This window comes from Mauremys mutica, chromosome 22 (genome assembly GCF_020497125.1).
Source record: "Mauremys mutica isolate MM-2020 ecotype Southern chromosome 22, ASM2049712v1, whole genome shotgun sequence".
NCBI classification, from domain to species: domain Eukaryota; kingdom Metazoa; phylum Chordata; order Testudines; family Geoemydidae; genus Mauremys; species Mauremys mutica.
The window spans coordinates 19,750,891-19,771,135 of NC_059093.1; the positions used below are offsets into that span (position 1 = coordinate 19,750,891).

Here is a 20,245-nt window from a genome sequence, read left to right on the forward strand (position 1 = left end):
ACACCATGGGACCTGCTGCTAGTTATTTTTCTGGACCCCTGTGACTCTCAGCTGGCTGGTTTGCACTCTGCACTTATTGCTTCCCACCAGCGGCTTCCTCTCGCAGGACTCTCTCTCCTCCTCCATCGACTGTGATCCTGCACTATCAGATCCACGGGTCCTGCCCCGAGTCCCAGCATCTCCCTGCTTTGTCTCCATTCCATGCAGGCTGCAAAGATGTCAGGGGAGGCCTCCCCTCCCTTCACTCTGTGCTCCCGCTCAAATCAGCCAACTGCAGCCTCATCTCCTGGAACTCGGCCAGCTGTCGCTTGATCCAGTCATACAGTCACAGGCTCACTAGCTCCCCAACCTGGATGCTCTTGTGGAAATCCCACAGGCGACATTGCAGGACGTGGCACCGTTGGTTTCTTTAATGTTGTGGTGTTTGCCCAACTGCCGGAACAAACCCGCCAACCCCTCCCTCACTGACACCCACCAATCCCCCTGGTTGCCATAGGACCCTCTGATGCTTTCCTGTTCTGCCAACACTGACAGGCCTCGCCCCCCTGCTCCTTCATCTTGCAAGCTCTGGATGTTCAGCTTCCAAAATCCTCTGCCCTGGGTCAGGGAATTGCCCACATTGAGCACACGGTGAGAGTTGCGTGATCCGAACTGTCCATTGGCACCACCCTGCACTGGGTTGTCGACGTGCTCTACTTCACTGAAATCTGGTCAATGCGACTCCTGGCCTGTCCCCGCAGAAATGTGTATCCCCTCTGTGGCTGGTGTGAGCTCGGGTCAGAGGAATAGGAGGTTACTGCCTGCCCTCTACTGGTTCAACTACTTAGGTCCTCTAAGCCGACCTCGCTACAGACCTTCGCCAGCTAGTGCTCATCATAAAAAAGTTTCCTCTGATGGTTGGGAAAACAGGACCAGCGGTCCTCAGGCCAGCTGGAACAATTGAAATCCCCCCAACACCAAACACCGTGCAGTCCAGAGGAAGGGAGCCAATTCCTGCCATTGATCTTTTCTTTCAAACCTTAACTGGGGAGGATAAACACTAATATAGAGTAACCAGTGCCACGGAGCACAAAGTCCACCAGTAATTAGGTACCTAGTCAGAGCTCCAGCACCTTCTGTACTCGCACCACGGATGTGAAGAACAAGAGTCCAACCCCATCTTTCTTCCCTGGCCTGGAGGACCAGAAAGACAGGCCCTTTCTCCAATCACCGTCTGCCCATCAATGTACCCTGAAGTCATTAATGTGCATTTCCTGAATGCCGACCATGTCTATGTCCAGTTGCTCCAAGGCACTGAACATCAAGTGCGTCCTCCTGGACCCCCAAATCCCTTCCACCTTCCACATGGCCACTTTAACAGATCTCCCTTCCCTGGTACTGCCCTCACTCAGCTGCACAGAGGAGCTTTCATCCCCAGTCCCTGCCCATCACCCCCTCTGGCACTATTCCCACTGCTTCACTTTATTCCTGCCATATTTGGTCAACCAATAAGTCATATGGGAAAGACAGATCCCATCCCTCATTGTTAAAGGTCAGGTGGGCCAACTAGGGGCAGAAGCCCACAGTCTGTTGTCTGGCTTGGGAGCAGGGGCTCATGTCAGCTAAAGGCTCTGTTACTGCTCCCAGGAAAGAAGCCAGCCTGGGACGAAGAGGGATGAAAGGGCCTGCCAAAGCCCAGGTTTGAACCAGGACTCTTTAGATCTTCAGGCTAACACAGCTGCATAGCATTTATTTGTCCTGTTGCTTCTCTGTCCGGGATGGTTTTGCAGCAGTTGCACACAAAAAGGACGTCATTGTGAGCGGCCCATGAAGACAAGACTCGCTTTGGCCTGCCTTGCTCAGCTTGACTTGCTGCCTCACTCTGTTACTGCCCTAGTGCCTGGGTCAACCTGGTGGCAGAAGAGGAAGGAAGAAAAGGGGAGGGCCCGTGGCACGGGAAGGAGGTTGAGCTGGACCCTGAGCTAGACGAGACCCTGGTGGTTGGATTTTTTTTCTTGAACTTCTTTAGAGGGCTGAAGCTTAAATTGCTTAGAAATAAAAAAAGCCCCTTAGGCCAACAGAGCTTTGAGAAGTAGCATTTATATTATCTTTAGAGCTTGATGTGTTAGCATGAGGTTTTTCCAGGAGGGGGCTAGTTTGTGATCTATATTCACCTAGCTGTTTGGTTTCATTTGTTGTCGGTATGAGTGAGTTGCTGAGGCAAGGCTTGCATAATGTAGAAAATAACTTACCGATATCGTTTTGCGGTTCATTTTTTTTCTTCATGCATCATTTCATTTCCAAAGGAAGGAATTAGAATAACTAGTCCCTATATTTTCTGTGTTACTATTGAATGGTACAAAGAGGTTATTCATAACCTGTCCGGTTATTCTAGATGACCTTACGCAGCAGAGCTCATTAGCAATTAATTCTTTCACCCCCATGATTTTCTGTAAGAAGGCCAGAGTGGGTCAGACCAACGGTCCGTCTGGCCCAGTGTCCCGTCTCTGACATTGGGCACTACAAGAGCTTCTGGTGGAGTGCACAGAACAGGACAAGCTGGAGTGATCCACCCTCATCTTCTACTCCTGGTCTCTGTGTAGTCAGAGATTTAGGGCTTGCCTCAAGCGTGGGATTGCATCACTGACCAACGTCACTAATAACTCTCGAAGGACCTAGTCTCTATTAACGTCTCTCATTCTCAGTGGAAGTGAGTTCTACCTTTCGCCCTCACAACGTACCATGGCAAGGAGTTCCGCACGTGAATTTCATCAGGTGGCTCGCCCTCCCCCCACCTTTACTGCATGGTGGGAAAGGGTAAATAACACTTCGGGCTTCACTTTAGCCCATTCATTCCTGGCTTCACAGACCTCTCTCGTAGTGGTTCTCAGCATCTTTTTACCAGGGTCCCCTAAAATTAAACACAAAGCCCTGTCAATCCCCAACCATTGGTGAAGCCTGGGGGGGCACATGGGGTCACCTGCCTCCCCCCACCCATATTCTGCCTTCCATTGTGCCATGCTCCCTGAATGCTAATGTAACAGGGCAGAGCAGTGGCATGTTTCCTTGGCTAGGTCCTGCCTGCTCATGGAGTCAGCGGTTGTAAGGCAACCCTCACTGATGGCAGGGGGAGATCTCTCTTCTGCAGTGATACTGCAATTTTTGTTGTGCCCCCTCTCCCCCACAAACAAGGCAGGCAGGCTTGGTGGCCTACTGAGCAGCCACTGAATTTGGGGTAGTGCAGACACAGCATTGTGCAATTCGATGGTATTGGCCTCCGGGAGTTATCTGAGAGTGCTCCAATGTGACCACTCTGGACAGCACTTTCAACTCCAATGCACTAGCCAGGTGCACAGGAAAAGCCCTGGGAATGTTTTCATTTCATTTCCTGTTTTTTGGAATACAGAGGCCTAGAGATATTCAGGCTGCCTGCAAAGGCCTAGACTTTAAGAACTTAGGTGTATTTTATCACTTAGCTAGTGACAGGGGTATAACACAAAGATCCAAAATCCCAGTCTGCCTATGTCTGGGCCTTCTCTCTCTCGGAGAGTCTGAGCCCTTGTTTGTAGGCTAAGGTCTTTGGCTAAACAGCAGGGGGCAGCCATAAGCTGGGAAGCAAACGGTCCCATCCGCACCTCCCAAACCCGTCACACTTAACTAAGGTGGGGTTGGGCTGTTAGGAAGATGATCCTGTCCCGATAGTGCCCATCACCAGCAAATAAAGAAACAGATCTTAAGAGAGCATCTGGTATGACACGAAATCCCTTCTCAATGGTTGTGGTTGTGAAACCCTCATTTCTGTAGGGTTTATCTTTCTGGCCCCACGTTTCTATTGTCAATCTGTCTGGTTCTCTAATTGTTTCTGTCTGCTGCCGAATTAATTTTGCTGGGTGTAAGTTAATTAGGGGAGTGGGATGTAATTGGTTAGAGAATTCTGTTACAGTATGTTAGGATTGGTTAGTCACATTTCAGTGAAATGATTGGTTAAGGTCTAGCTGAGAATATTACTGTATAAACGGGGGTCAAACAGGAAGTGGAAGGAGAAATTGGAATCATGCTAATGGAGGGGGATGGGAATAGGGACACAGGCAAGGCTTTGTGGTGTCAGAGCTGGGAAGGGGGACACTGGGGAACAGACTCTGTCAGTGTATAGAGATAAGCCTGACTGGTGTGAAGGGCTTCAGAATCTGCTTGCTTGGAAACTAGCCCCAGTAAATATCACTTTGTCTGCACTTCTGACCTTTTGCTGCTTATTGATTGTGTGACAAGAGCCAGGGAAGTGGGCAGGGGAAGGGAAAGCCCTCTAACAATGGCTCCTTGTTCCTCTCCCTCTCTCTCCAGGCTCAGGGGTCAAGGACTCCAGGCTCTGCTTGAGGGATCCTGGCACAGGGGCTGGTAGGGGAGAAAGGATTGTAGATTCTCACCTGCACTCTGGAGAGGAGGTGATAAGTGAAGGGGGCATTTTTGACTCCTCCCCTCCTCAGGGTCCCCTGGGCTGGAATTGTACCTTCCACAGGGCCAAATGAGGGGGTGGTGCCACTTGGTTAATGAAAACCAGTGCTCTAGGTTAGGCTTGAACTCACAACCTCAGCATAGCTCCTCTCAGCACTGCCCTATAAGTACTGTTTACTAACCAATTGTGCCACTGGAGCACCTGTTGATAATGGTGCCTAGGTTGATAAAGGCAAGGAGCGACCCTGAAGAATTTTCAGTGGAGTTGAGATCAGGTAGCGACAAGTGTTGTACTCGGTGGGGTGGATTCTTCTTAAGGGTTCCAGGCACCATTTGACCCTTTTGTTCTTCCCTGTGTAATAACGGAGCTGATTACGACTGCCTGCTTCTCCTGGCACTTTTTTTCCATCTGGGGACATATGTTAGAAAGACTTAACCTGATCTTGTCTCATTTTCAGCCTTTCAGCCAGCTCAGGGTGCAGATAGCTAGGGGCTGGGTGCAGGAAGGGTGGAGCTCTGGGTGCAGGGAGGGGGTATCTAGGGGCTGCATGAGGGCAGGGGGTAGCGCAGTGTGCAGGGAGGCGTAGCTAGGGGCTGTGTGGGGGCAGGGTGAGCTTGGGGTGCAGGCAGGGGGTAGCTAGGGGCTGTGTGGAGATGGGGGTAGCACAGGGTGCAGGGAAGGGGTAGCTAGGGGCTGTTTGCAGGCAGGATTGGAGCTCAGGGAGCAGGCAGGGAGTACCTAGGGGCTGTGTGCAGGCAGGGGGGAGGATGGCTAGAGGCTACTCCAGAGATATACAGAAGAAGCCTCATTCTGCCCACAGTCCTTGCACCCAGGCAGGGCCGGCTCTAGACCCAAGCGCGTGCTTGGGGCAGCATTTTGCCGACAGGGTGGCATGCGGCTCCGGCAGACCTTCCGCAGTCATGCCTGCGGATGCTCCACCGGAGCCGCGGGACCACCGGACCCTCCGCAGGCACGTCTGCAAGAGGTCTCCCGGAGCCACGGAACCGGCGACCGGCAGCGCGCCCCCTGCGGCATGCCGCCGTGCTTGGGGCGGCCAAATTCCTAGAGCCGCCCCTGCACCCAGGGCGCCCCGTGGGAAGATGAGCCGCTGGGACACCAAACGGATGTGGCAGGCTGCTTCCATGAGCACAAAGCAGCAAACCCCGCAATGGCCCCAGCTCCCCATGGCGCGGAGGTCGAGCGCTGGCAGGGGAAGGCAGGGCACACAGGGCTGGCTCGGGGCGCTCTTTAGTTTGCCAGCGTGAACAGCGGGGAGATGGCAGGCAGCTGGCAAAGGGGAGCCCAGGGGCAGCTGTTAGGATGTGGATTTTCACGCCTGTCTGGAAAGGCCTAGATGTTAACAATGCAGGTAGATGATTCTCATGTAGCTAGTCACAGAAGTAGGGAAAACAGAATCACAATCACTGTTTGCTGGTGTAAGGGCTTCTCTTACTGGGACAGTCTGAGGCCCTGCTCTTTGGCTACGCCGCAGGGGCAGCCATAGGCTGGGAAGCGAACGGTCACATCCTCACCAATCACGCTGAAATAAGGTGCTATTGGGCTGTTGGGAATACAGTCCTGTCCTGAAAATGCCCAACAACACCACGTAAAGATGGTTAAAGAAAACTGAGTTTGGTAGCAAGAACTCACCTATCAATAGCAGGGGTGTGACACCCTCATTTCTGTGTTGTTCTAGCACTGTAGTCCCCACTTCCCTAGTGTTTGTCTGTATAATCGCTGTCTGGGTCTGTGATTGTTTCTGTCAGTTGCAGAATTAATTTTGTTGGGTGTAAACCAATTAAGGTGGTGGGACATAACTGGTTAGATAATGGTGTTAGGATTGGTTAGTTACATTTCAGTAAAATGAGTGGTTAGGTCTAGCTAAGCAGAACTCAAGTTTTACTATATAGTCTGCAGTCAGTCAGGATGTAAGGTGGGGAATTGGCATCATGTTTTGCTATGGGAGGGAAATGGGAACAGGGACACAGGCAAGACTCTGTGGCATCAGACCCAGGACGGGGACACTGAGGAAGGAAACTGCAATCGTTGCTTGCTGGAAGTTCAATCCAATAAACATCTAATTGTTTGCACCTTCGGACTTTGGGTATTGCTGCTCTTGTTTACATGAGAAGGACCAGGGAATGGAAGGGTGAAGGGATAAGCCCCCTAACACTAACTAACATCTAACACACATTTGAACCTCTTCTTTTCACACCGTTGCTCATTCTCAGGGTCTGCTTTGTCTCCAGACAGATCCATTCTCTTTCAGAACAGCCTTGTTCTTTCTGTTTGTTTCGCTCATTGAGGTGTTGGAGTAAACACTCCCCTTCCCTCTATTCTCAGACAAACATTAGTATTAACTGTTTGCTACTGATGGGTTTAGAAAGCATTTGTGGAGTGGAAGATGCCATTTCTGGGGGATTGTTTCCAAGATCCTGGACTTTGTGTTCAAACGTCTCCCAGCTTCCTCCATGAAAATAACACCAATGTTTCCTTGCAATATACAGGAAGAAAATAGTTTTTCATCTGAAATCGAACTTGAACTCACAATCTCTGACTTAAAAAGCCATTACGTTATCCATTAGGCCACTGAAGGTAAACTGAAGAAAGAATGGAAATTCCCTCTCATAAGTGCACATTCATCGCATTCACTCAGAAGCCAAATACCCCATTTAATCACCTTACAGAAACGTCAGCATCCCCTGGCAGCGAGGCACCTGGGCAGGTCCCTGACAGAGCTGAGCACCACCTTTCTGCCAGCCATCTTTAGAGAAGAACCCCACCCTAGAGTCAACCCTCCCTCCTTCAGCACCTCCACGGCTGTGGCTCTGAGTGGCAGTAGGATGATTAGGGGCGAGTCTGGGGCTGGAAGGGGGGTAAGGTCGGCCTGTAAGGAGTAACCAGGTGGGGCAGACCCAGGGGGAGGTTGTGCGCTGCTGGTTGGTTGTTGGGATCCAAGCTCTAGATCAAAGCTGCACAGTGACCTGACACCCAGGGTTATAGGGCTGACATAGTGACCCTCTTACTGGCCTCGGTGACCCCCAAGCCCTTGTTACTAAGGGCATTGAGGAGTCCCTGTCCCTTAATAACTTCTGGGAGCTCCCCAGCAGGCTGCGGGCGTCAGCCACCTCCTGCCACACAGGTTAGACTCTTGGCGCTGTGCCAGCCGCCCCCTCGCTTGCAGGCCCAGTGTAAGAAGAAGGAGGCCCGGTGCTGGCAGAAGAGGGTTTTCATTAATCAGCCTCTGTGTTATGGGCACAGGACGCTTCCACTCAGTAGCATAGCTGGGGGGGGGGAGCAAGGGGAGCAGCTAAGGGCGTCGGGTTCCTCCGGTGGGGGTGTGGAGCAGGTGTTCGTTTTCCTGTTCGCACTCCTCTGCGGTGTGAAAATCAGGGAGGGGAGGCAGAAGCCCCACTTCCCTCCCGAAATGACGCCGAGTGGGGGAAGCCAGGACAACAGGGTGGGGCGGCAATTGGTGGCCAGACTCTCACTGCCAGGGTCTAGTCTAGCTCAGGGTCCAGCTCAACTTTCTCCCCGCGCCACTGGCCCCCAGTCCCCTTCCGCCACCAGATCAACCCTGGCACTAGGGCAGGAACAGGGTGAGGCAGCAAGTCAAGCTGAGCAAGGCAGGCAAAAACCAGTCTTGTCTTCATGGGCTGCTCGCAATGATGTCCTTTTTGTGTGCAAGTGCTGCAAAAACCTCCTGGACAGAAAAGCAACAGGCCAAAAAAAGGTCCCTGGTTCAATCCCAGGCTTTGGCAGGCCCTTTCATCCCTTTTTGTGCAGTGGTGGCTTGTTCTCTGGGAGGGCAGCAGCACCTTTATCTGAGGCAGGTACCTGATTTTGAGCTCCCCGGCAGGATAACAGAGAGTATGGGCTTCTCCCCCTACTTGGCCCACCTGACCTATAACGATGAGAGATGGGAGCTGTCTTTCCCACGTGACTTATTTGTCGACCCAAAATGGTGGGAACAGAGTGAGGCAGGACGGCCCTCGGAGATGGTGCCAGAGGGGGCAGGGACTTGGGAGGAAAGCTCCTCTGCAAAGCTGAGTGACGACAGTACTGGGGAAGGGGCATCTGGCACGTGGAATGTGGCAGGGATTCAGAGGCCCAAGAGGAGGCACTTGATGTTAAGGTGTGAAAGGAAAGATCTATGGTAGGAACTGGCTCCCTTCCTCTGGACCATGCAGTGTTTAGTGTTGGGGCGGATTTTAATTGTGTCAGCCGGCTTGAGAACCGCTGGTCCCGTTTTCTCAGCTGTCAGAGGAAACGTTTTTTCAGTGAGCACTACCTGGAGCAGGTCTGTAGCGAGGTCGTCTTAGAGGACGTGTTTCTCCATAATGGAACCAGTGGAGGGTGAGCGGTAGCCTCCTATTCCTCTGACCTGAGCTCACAGCAGCGGTTCAGCTTTCTGCAGGGACAGGCCAGGAGTCGCACTGACCGGATTTACGTGAAGGAGAGCACATCAACATGGCTAATCTATGGGGCATGGGGTACTAGGTGAGTGGCAGAGGCTTCAGGGGCTGAGAGTTTGTCTGACACCTCAGGGACACAGTGTGAGGTGGTGTCCCAGGCATCTCTATGAAAGGAGCAGAACAGGATTTACTTGGGGTGGGGAGCGAATTGAGAGTGTCTCAGGGGGTTGTATAGAGGTATTGCCTGGGTGAGAGACTGGCTAAAACACAGGCCTCACTGTGAGCAGGATTCAAACCTGCATAGGGGAACCCTATTGGATTTTGACTCCAACGCCTTAACCACTCGGCCATCACAGCTGTGAGCATATAAGTGCCCCAGTGCCAGAGAAATTGGTAAAGAATCACAATGCCCAGGCGTGAAGTCATCTGAACTACAGAATTCCCACTGCAAACCTGGCTCCCAAAGCACAGGGGGGATTTGGGGTTTGTTCTCTTTTCTTAGCCATGTGCAGTCGCACAGAGAGCGCGTTTAAAAGTCTCCCCTCCCACAGAGCGGGAATGGGAAATAATTCTCAACTTGAAGATTCCCAGGCTGGAGCCCCACACACCTTCTCTCCTCCTCTGGGCACCTAGAGCAGAGGCGGCACAGCTCTGTCTGCTGGACACCTCGGCAGAATAGGTGAGTTCATGTAAATACATTCTGGTCCCAAAGCCTCCCCCAACCCTGGCTCATCACTAGCTGTCAGGGGAGAGCTCATTCACACCTTGCTTCCAAATCATCATTTGCAATTCTGAGGTTGGCCAGCATTGCCGAAGCCAATGCACCGACATTGTCAGCAAACACAACAGCTGGGTGAGGAAACCAGGCTTTGGCCAGACTTTTCAAACCTATTAAAATTTCTCAGGTACAAGTATTTTTCATACGTTGGAGCTGCTTTTAAAGTGTGTGTTAACGTTGCAATTTCCATTCAGATTTGCAGCCAGTGACAACATTGGCAGCGCTGCATGTAACTACCTGACCACTGGGGGGTGTTGGGGAAATTCAGGGAAGGGGGTGCACAGCCCCCTGGCTGGGGGGCGTATAGGGAATTCGGTTTCACTGAATTTAGTCTCCTACTGCAGCACCTCAGTAGGTTACATCAGAGAGGAGCTGCAGTGTCTAGGCAGTGGGATGCCTGTGCCTTTAAGAGCTCAGCCCTGGGAAGCCCATGCTGAGAGGTGCTGCATGTGGGAGGGGAAATAGAAAAGCCCCTCTGCTCCCCCCACCCTGTTTTTGCAAACACTGGAGTCTCAGCCCCCCCCCGGGGTAACTGTTACCCCTCTGCCCCTGCCTGTGCCGGGGTTTAACCCTCTGGTAGCGCCTCCCCCTGGGCTGAACTCCGGCTCCTTCCCCCCTCCCTGACTTTGCCCTTCGGCCCCTCTCCTAACTCTGCCTCCAGCTGCTTGACCCCCCAACCAGTCAATTTCCACCCCCTGCTCAGACCCTGGCCACCTCCCTCCTCTGATTTGCCCCCCTTTGCCCCTCTTTAATCCCTGTAAAAAGTAGGGGAGGCTGGGTCCCATTCTCTGAGTGGGGGCTGGGCCCCTGGCCCCTGCCTGCCCAATGCTCAAAGTGCCCCACGATCTTTCGGATGTTTGCTGAGTGCTGCACGGTCACCTGCAGGGAGAGAGATGCGGTTAGGAGGTGATGCAGCCAAGGGTGCCTCACCCAACACTGAGATGCAGCCACCTCTGGGGTGAGTTACACAAGTCAGCAAATGAATTTGGAACAGGAAACACACTGAAAGGACAGAGGCAGCTGCAGGAGGTGGAGAAAACCAGAAAAAGCAGGAGCCCTGGATTCCAGCCCTGCCCCTCCCTCACTCTACCTATTAACCTCCACTCCCCTCCCAGAGTTGGGGGGAGAACCCAGGAGTCCTGGTCCCCAGCCTTGCCCACCTCTATATTTCGATTTGGCTCCATCCACAGCTGCCCCCACAATTGCAGGGCAATGCCATGGGGCACACCGGGGCCTGCCTGTTTCACAGGACGGGCGACACCAGTGCCCCAGGGTGGGGAGAGACGATGCTAAGGGAGAAGCAGGCAGCAGACAGCTCCCACGACAGAGTAAGAAGTGCTACAGGGTGCCGTGCTGCAAGGAGTGAGGTGGGTTGGCAGGAAATGGGAGGATCTTCCCTCACAGCAGGTGCGTCTGTCTCCCCCACAATTCCTCCCCAGCCCTACCCCGGCCCAGGCTAATCCCGGCCCAGCTACCAGGGTTAAATTTAGCCTGGATTCCCCAGCTGCTGTGGGAGGGGCATTGGGCTGGGGAGCACAAGCCTCTACTCCCCCTTCCCCCGACACAGTTGCATGGGAACTGACCAAAGGAGGCTGCAGCACTGCTGCCTAGAGGAAACTGAGGCACCAGCCAGTGACAGACACATCATGGCTCTCCTCATCCTCATCCTCTTTTCCATATACAACCCGGGGTCGGGAGGGGACTCAGGGCAGTTGCATAGTCAACCTGTGGAACTCCTTGCCAGAGGATGTTGTGAAGGCCAAGACTATAACAGGGTTCAAAAAAAGAACTAGATAAATGAACAGAGGACAGGTCTTTGCTTGCACACCCACCAACATAGCTTCCCCCACTGACAGCTACCACCTCTCGGGGAGATGGGTTAACTGCACGGACAGGACAGCTCTCTCCCATAGAATCATAGAATCTCAGGGTTGGAAGGGACCTCAGGAGGTCATCTAGTCCAACCCCCTGCTCAAAGCAGGACCAAACCCAACTAAATCATCCCAGCCAGGGCTTTGTCAAGCCTGACCTTAAAAACCTCTAAGGAAGGAGATTCCACTACCTCCCTAGGTAACCCATTCCAGTTCTTCACCACCCTACTAGTGAAAAAGTTTTTCCTAATGTCCAACCTAAACCTCCCCCTCTGCAACTTGAGACCATTACTCCTTGTTCTGTCATCTTCTACCACTGAGAACAGTCTAGATCCATCCTCTTTGGAACCCCCTTTCAGGTAGTTGAAAGCAGCTATCGAATCCCCCCTCATTCTTCTCTTCTGCAGACTAAACAATCCCAATTCCCTCAGCCTCTCCTCATAAGTCATGTGCTCCAACCCTCTAATCATTTTTGTTGCCCTCCGCTGGACTCTCTCCAATTTATCCACATCCTTCTTGTAGTGTGGGGCCCAAAACTGGACACAGTACTCCAAATGAGGCCTCACCAGTGCTGAGTAGAGGGGAATGATCACATCCCTCGATCTGCTGGAAATGCCCCTACTTATACAACCCAAAATGCCATTAGCCTTCTTGGCAACAAGGGCACACTGTTGACTCATATTCAGCTTTTCGTCCACCGTAACCCCTAGGTCCTTTTCTGCGGAACTGCTGCCTAGCCATTAGGTCCCTAGTCTGTAACAGTGCATGGGATTCTTCCGTCCTAAGTGCAGGACTCTGCACTTGTCCTTGTTGAACCTCATCATATTTCTTTTGGCCCAATCCTCTAATTTGTCTAGGTCCCTCTGTATCCTATCCCTACCCTCCAGCGTATCAACCACTCCTCCCAGTAGTGTCATCTGCAAACTTGCTAAGGGTGCAGTCCACACCATCCTCCAGATCGTTAATGAAGATATTGAATAAAACCGGCCCCAGCACCGACCCTTGGGGCACTCCACTTGATACCGGCTGCCAACTAGACATGGAACCATTGATCACTACCCGTTGAGCCCGACCATCTAGCTAGTTTTCTATCCACCTTACCATCCATTCATCCAGCCCATACTTCTTTAACTTGCTGGCAAGAATACTGTGGGAGACTGTATCAAAAGCTTTGCTAAAGTCCAGAAATAGCACATCCACTGCTTTCCCCTCATCCACAGAGCCGGTTATCTCATCATAGAAGGCAATTAGGTTAGTCAGGCATGACTTGCCCTTGGTGAATCCATGCTGACTGTTCCTGATCACTTTCCCCTCCTTTAAGTGGTTCAGGATTGATTCCTTGAGGACCTGTTCCATGATTTTTTCAGGGACTGAGGTGAGACTGACTGGCCTGTAGTTCCCTGGATCTTCCTTCTTCCCTTTTTTAAAGATGGGCACTACATTAGCTTTTTTCCAGTCGTCCGGGACCTCCCCCGATCGCCATGATTTTTCAAAGATAATGGCCAATGGCTCTGCAATCTCATCGGCCAACTCCTTTAGCACCCTCGGATGCAGCGCATCTGGCCCCATGGACTTGTGCTCTTCCAGCTTTCCTAAATAGACCCGAAATACTTCTTTCTCCACAGAGAGCTGGTCACCTCCTCCCCATACCGTGCTGCAGAGTGCAGCTGTCTGGGAGCTGACCTTGTCTGTGAAGACAGAGGCAAAAAAAGCATTGAGTACACTAGCTTTCTCCACATCCTCTGTCACTTGGTTCCCTCCCTCAATCAGCAAGGGGCCCACACTTTCCTTGACTTTCTTCCTGTTGCTAACATACCTAAAGAAACCCTTCTTGTTACTCCTAACATCTCCAGCTAGCTGCAACTCCAAGTGTGATTTGGCCTTCCTAATTTCACACCTGCATGCCTGAGCAATACTTTTATACTCCTCCCTGGTTATTTGTCCAGTCTTCCACTTCTTGTAAGCTGTTTTTTGTGTTTAAGACGAGCAAGAATTTCACTGTTAAGCCAAGCTGGTTGCCTGCCATATTTACTTTTCTTCCTACACATCGGGATGGTTTGTTCCTGCAACCTCAATAAGGTTTCTTTAAAATACAGCCAGCTTTCCTCGACTCCTTTCCCCATCATGTTATTCTCCCAGGGGACCTTGCCCATCAGTTCCCTGAGGGAGTCAAAGTCTGCTTTTCTGAAGTCCAGGGTCTTTGTTCTACTGCTTTCCTTTTTGCCTTGTGTCAGGATCCTGAACTCAACCATCTCATGGTCACTGTCTCCCAGGTTCCCATCCACTATTGCTTCCTCTACTATTTCTTCCCTGTTTGTGAGCAGCAGGTCAAGAAGAGCTTTTCCCCTAGTTGGTTCCTCCAGCACTTGCACCAGGAAATTGTCCCCTACACTTTCTCCTCCGCTTAGAGCAGCTTCATTATGAACAGATGGGAAATAACCTCCTAAATGGACAGTAACCAATGTATCAGATATTGCTGTGTCTGCATTGAATATGGGTAACTGGTCATATTGGGCTGGATTAGTAGGAGCGTTGCCAGCAGATGGAGGGAAGTGATTATTCCCCTCTATTCAGCACTGGGGAGGCCACATCTGGAGCATTGCGTCCAGTTTTCGCCCCCTGTCCCCCACTACAGAAACAAATTGGAGAGAGTCTAGGGGAGGGCAACAAAAATGATTAGGGGGCAGGGGACTTACGAGGAGAGGCTGAGGGCAGGGCCACCCAGAGGGGGGGCAGGTGGGGCAATTTGCCCCAGGCCCTGCAGGGCCCCCATGAGAATACAGGATTCTATAGTATTGCAACTTTTTTTTATGGAAGGGGCCCCTGAAATTGTTTTGCCCCAGGCCCCTGAATCCTGTGGGTGGCTCCTGCCCAGACCGTGGTGCTGTCCCCCCACTCCACCCCTTTCCCTCGTTCTCCTCCCTCTGAGGCCCCACCTGTGCTCCGCCCTCCCTCCCATTTGGCCACTTCCCACCCCTGCTCTTTGGCTGAGGCCTGCTGGTCCACCTTTCGCTCACTCCTCTCCTCCCCCAAGGCCTCCTCGCACTTCTCCACCCCCTACCCCAAGGTCTGCCTGTTGCCCCCACCTCTCTGCCCCCTCCCCTGAGACCCACCCTGCCCATCGCCCACACCTCTCTGCCCCCTCCCCTGAGACTCACCCTGCCCATCGCCCACACCTCTCTGCCCCCTCCCCTGAGACCCACCCTGCCCATCGCCCACACCTCTCTGCCCCCTCCCCTGAGACTCACCCTGCCCATCGCCCACACCTCTCTGAGCCCTCCCCTGGGACTCACCCTGCCCACACCTATCTGCCCCATCCTGAGACCTGCCTTGCCCACTGCTCATACCTCTCTGCCCCCTCCCCTGCCCTGTCCACCGCCCACACCTCTCTGCCCCCTGCCCTGCCCTGCCCACTGCTCACACCTCTCTGGCCCTCCCCTGAGACCTTCCCTACCCACCCCCCACACCTCTCTTCCCCCACCCCTGAGACCTGACCTGCTCACGACCCATGCCTCTCTGCCCCTCCCCTGCTCTGCCCACCTCTCGAACCTCTCTGCCCCTCCCCTGAGACCCACCCTGTCCACCTCTTTCTTTGGTCATCTGTTGTTATTCCATGAATCATCAAGGATGGAATAAAAAGCTAAGTTTACTCCAGGGTGAGGAAAGAAAGGAGCCACCAACCCCCTGGCAAAGCTCAGTGCCCCAGAGAAAACCTGCCCCCTGCTATCACAATCACTGATTTACTGGGGATATGACGGGAAAGGGACTGTCTGAATGATCAAGGCAGGAAATGGACAACAAGCTACAGCAACGTTATTAGCCACAAACACACTCTCCTCATGCTCCAGCCAGAACGGAAAGGAGCAGGAATTCTTACTGTTCAGCCATGGACACACTTACACAAGGGCACAGCAGTGTGTGTGTTGTGGAAGCTGGTCTGAGGAAACAACTGGAATTGATCACTCAGTGAGAACAGAACTAGAGTGCAGTGAGAGCCACATAGCAAGCAAGTAGTTGTGGCCGAGCGGTTAAAGCAATGGACTAGCACTCCATTGTGGTCTCCCTGTGCAGGTTTGAATCCTGCTAACTATAGAGGAAGTTGTGGTGTTTCAGCAGAGCTGGGTCTTGTCTCACTCTTAAGCTATGCCTATACTAAAGGGTGATGTGGCTTTAGTTAAGGTGTTTTAATTGACCAGCTGTTGCATGTCCATCCTGTGTCACCAGAGCACATCCATGCTAGTGTAAGTAGAATCAGGATGAGCTCTACTCTGACATCTAGTGGTGAATGATGGCAAGTGTGGAAAAGAATTTCAGGGGCTGATCGTGTTTGCATAAGCACACCCACCCTGCTTGGCATAGCCCATGGCAGCCTGGGATGGTTGCTTTGGCAGCTGTGGGATCCCCAGTTTCTTTGTTGTTGGGGCAGGAGGAGTGGAGTGTTGTCACCTGATTGTGTGGATGAGGAACTGTGAAACTGCTTTGTGACAGGGAGTCTCACCATCAATTGTGGCACTCGCTAGACAAGGGAGTGGGCTCCTTGTATGAAACAGAAGCACCAATTGCACCTTCTTCTCTCTCCACTGTTGAATATCAGAGCTGATTTTTGGTTTCCTTAAAAATTTAATGCTTTGATAAAATGTTAATAGTATAAAATATCTATGTTGAATTTTGATTTGAGGTCCATAGGAATGGAGCAACTCTTTTGATTGTCCAACAGGTACATTCCTATGGGTTAAAGCAAAGAAACAGTGAAAGTATATGGCAATAAAGATTGTTTTCTGTGTGTCTAAAGACAAGGCATTGGTCTCTTGGAAGGGAGGTGGAAGAATGCCAATCTTATACTGTCCCCCTGCTCCTGCACCTCGTCTACCACATCTTCCATAGAGCAGGGCTCAGGATGGAGGGAGCTTGCAGCAGCTGGGGTCTCAGCAAGCTGATCTAATTAACAAGGCAGTGTACTTATGGGAAATGTGCATATCTCCCTCCATTCCTGCTGCCTTGCAGAGTGAGAGAGTTAACCCTTGAGGGCTCAACCAATTGCTAGTTCATCATTTAGCAGTAAGGGAAATATCCCACCCTCTGACTCCTCTACCTCAACCAAGTTACACAATCATCATCACTGTGTATCAGTATTAAATTGTTTGTTTAAAACTTATACTGTGTGTGTGTATATATACACACATACACACACACACTCTTTTGTCTGGTGAAAAAAATTTCCCTGGAACCTAACCCCCTCATTTACATTAATTCTTATGGGGAAATTGGATTCGCTTAACATCGTTTCGCTTAAAGTCGCATTTTTCAGGAACATAATAACGTTAAGTGAGGAGTTACTGTATAGACTGCTAGTTGGAAAAGCGAGAGGGGAGAGCACAGACTGAGTGGTTAGGCTTTGTATACTGAATAAAAGAAGGAGTTTTTTTAGTGTACCAGAAATCTAGTTATGAGGAAGGTTAGATATAATAGCTTTATTTAGAAACTTGTATAACGCTTAGGTGCAGATAGTTTGGTTTTCTTTTTGCTGGGGTGGGTTTTGAGTAAATCATTAGTCTGCTTGGTTTCTTTCCTAATCTGAAGTGGATTGAGCCTCTAAATCCTTCTACTCCTCCCCCCTCCCCCTCAAATGTGAAGGGGAACAGCCTCAACCTTTTGTCTTATTCTGCTTTGTAGGAGAAAGATGCTCTATTTAAATAGTCATGATCCATTTAGGTTAATTCTTATGCTGAATGGCGGGTAGGAGAGGGTATAAATCATTCGAGACTCTTGCACCACTCCCTGTGTGGCCTGTGTTTTTCTTTGTTTTAAAATGAGACTGTCTAGTTTTTATGTAAATATATTTGGGTGGTTTCACTCATATTTATATTGCTATGAATTTCATGTGCTCTTGTCTCACAGCAGACAGGGGGGAAAAGCCTGTGGCAATGGACTTTGCAAAATTATAGACTAGTGATTCTCAACCTGTGGCCCAATCAGCAGCTGTGGCCGATGTGGCATCCTCAGGGCCATACAGGTAGTATATAGTGTGTGGATTCTGCTCACATAACAGAGAAAGTTGCCTATGCAGCTCACAATAGTAAATAGGGTCAGACCAGAAGATATCTTCTTTCCAAGTGGGAATTGTGCAGGGAGGAACAACAGACCTAGTGCAGCTGTGTTGCCACTGTCTACTAGCACTGAAATGGTTCAGAATGCCTTGGTTCAAGTGGCACCAGTTCTAAAAGTAAGGGCGATTTAGTGCTGTGGTTCTCAAACAGGGCTATCCAATGGTCTTCCAGGGGGTACATCAACTCATCTAGATATTTGCCTAGTTTTACAACAGGCTACATAGAAAGCACAAGCAAATTTGTAACAAATTAAAATTCATACATTGATTTGTTTATACTGTTCTCTATACTATACACTGAAATGTAAGTACAATACTTATATTCAAGTGATTTATTTTTATAAATATTGCATCTGATTTTGTAAGCAAGTAGTTTTTAAGTGAGGTAAAACTTGGGGGTATGCAAGAGAAATCAGACTCCTGAAAGGGGTACAGGTGTCTCTAAAGGTTGAGAGCCACTGATTTGGTGCAGGTACCACCGGTAACATAGAACCCTGCAAAAACTTCTAGTGCAGATGAATTTGAGAGCAAGCCGGAGAGAAACAGCTGCGGAGCATGCTAGAAAGGGCTGACCTGTCCGGATTGTCTGTGCCTGACAAGCTGTCATGTAGTACGGAGGAGCCTGTGAGAGGTATCGCAAAGCAAGAGGGTTTGATTAGTTGCTAGGAGCTCCACATGCTAATCAGGAGGTGTGTTTCTGTAAATAGCGACATAAACATCTTCTACTGGACAGTGTTCTAAAGCTGTCTCAATTGTGCTTAATGAAATGGGAACCTGGTTTTAGATTTTTGTTCTTTAATTCGGTGGGGGTGAAACCCATTGTATGAAAACATTCACCGTGGGAAGAAAGCTTGTGCACATTAGCCTGGGTGTGTAACTGAGCGCAGTTTTGTTAAAACTATACTTTTGGGGATCATTTCTATAGGTTATAACTAGAGAAGTGTGGGTGAAAATGTTTGATCTCGCTAACCATGAGGAAGAGTTAAAATATTTTCTTCTTAACATGAAGTGAGTGGACAGTGTTGCTTTAGTGCAGCTGCTGTTTGCTGTTGATTGTTCTTGCTTTCCTTTTGGAAAACTGAGCGGAAGAGAACATAGACTGAGTGGTTAGTCCTTACAAAGCAAGTTTAAAAGTAAGTTTTTTGTTTTTTGATTTGTTATATGAATTTGTTTAAAGCTTTTGTTGAGTTTGGTTTAGTGGCAAGATTTAATTTGTTTTGGTAGAATTTGGAAGAAAAGTAAAGGTAGTGTGAAAGTTGTGTTTTAAAGGTTTCTAATTCAGTACTTACTGGAAGATTTTTAGCATTTCTTTATGCTGTTCTCTCTCTTCTTTTCTTGTAATCTATGTCAGAATTTAGGTAGGGTTCTGTGTCTGCACGTTCTCTTCCTTTTCCACTTTCTTCTCCGCTTCTCTCTTCTTCCCTTCCCATTTTTCGGGAAGCCCCTATTTTTACTTCTCCTACTCTGGCAGGGGGTACACAGTTTCCTCTTGGCTCCAAGCACATCAGACAATCCACACAGGATCTGACAGTTGCTGTCTTCTGGCTGTATAGTGCATAGAGGGTTCTAAAGCTGTCTTAGGGTATGTCTACACTATGGGATTATTCTGATTTTAGAGAAACCGGTTTTTGGAAACAGATTATATAAAGTCAAGTGCATGCGGCCACACTAAGCACATTAATTCGGCGGTGTGCATCCATGTACCGAGGTTAACATCGATTTCTGGAGCATTGCACTGTGGGTAGCTATCCCATAGTGATAGCCAAAAGGGCTCGTTTCCCCCCGGAGCTTACCTAATTACACCAAGGAGGCACGGAGAACCGGGAAGACGAGTACCATTATTTTTATTGATCGATCAGCTGAGCGGGTGTTCTCATCTCGGCTAGTGCCAAAGAGAGAGACACACCCCCATGGCCAAACAGGCCTACCTTTATACCCCGAAACAAACAACTTTGTTGACGTCTTATTTACGTTATTTGGCTGACCTTATGGACCCTGTAAATGTATCTATAGGGAATATTGGGGTACATAGAATACATATTTCAATCAAAAAGGAACAAGATATGCATAGCTGTCATGGATACATTTGTCATGATAAGGGTACAGCTGTTGCGGATACATTTATCATTGTAAAGAAGACATAAGATATCCCTTCTGACCCATTATACTAACTATTTTTGGCTTCAAGCATGGGAAGGCAGCTGCATGTATGTTACGCCAAGCGTAGGCCGACTGATAAGCATGAACTAGCACAGGCCAAGCGTGAACTGATAGTATCTGACACAGGATTTTCTCTCTGCTTGCTTGAGGCCTTGACTATACTTATGCGCAAAGGCCTAGTCTTGCTCACAGGCCTGTTTATATTTGCTTATTTTTCTAACAATAGCTATCCCATAGTTCCTGCAGTCTCCCCCACCCATTGGAATTCTGGGTTGAGATACCAGTGCATGATGGGGCAAAAACAGTGTCATGGGTGATTCTGAGTAAATGTCATCAGTCAATCCTCCCTCTGTGAAATCAACGGCAGACAATCATTTTGTGCCCTTTTCCCTGGATTGCCTGAGCAGACACCATAGCACGGCAATCATGGAGCCCGTTCAGCCTTTTGTCACCGTCACTTTATGTCTACTGGATGGTGATGAC

General features: G+C 50.1%; 2 non-coding genes across 2 annotated transcripts; one reads left to right on the plus strand and one right to left on the minus strand.

The window, feature by feature from the left end:
- Positions 1 to 9,122: 9,122 nt before the first annotated feature.
- Positions 9,123 to 9,204, minus strand: TRNAL-CAA. The gene has a single exon. It is a non-coding gene; the product is annotated as a tRNA-Leu (tRNA).
- Positions 9,205 to 18,496: 9,292 nt separating this feature from the next.
- LOC123355003 lies at positions 18,497 to 18,710 on the plus strand. The gene has a single exon (XR_006574999.1). It is a non-coding gene; the product is annotated as a small nucleolar RNA U3 (small nucleolar RNA).
- Positions 18,711 to 20,245: the final 1,535 nt, after the last annotated feature.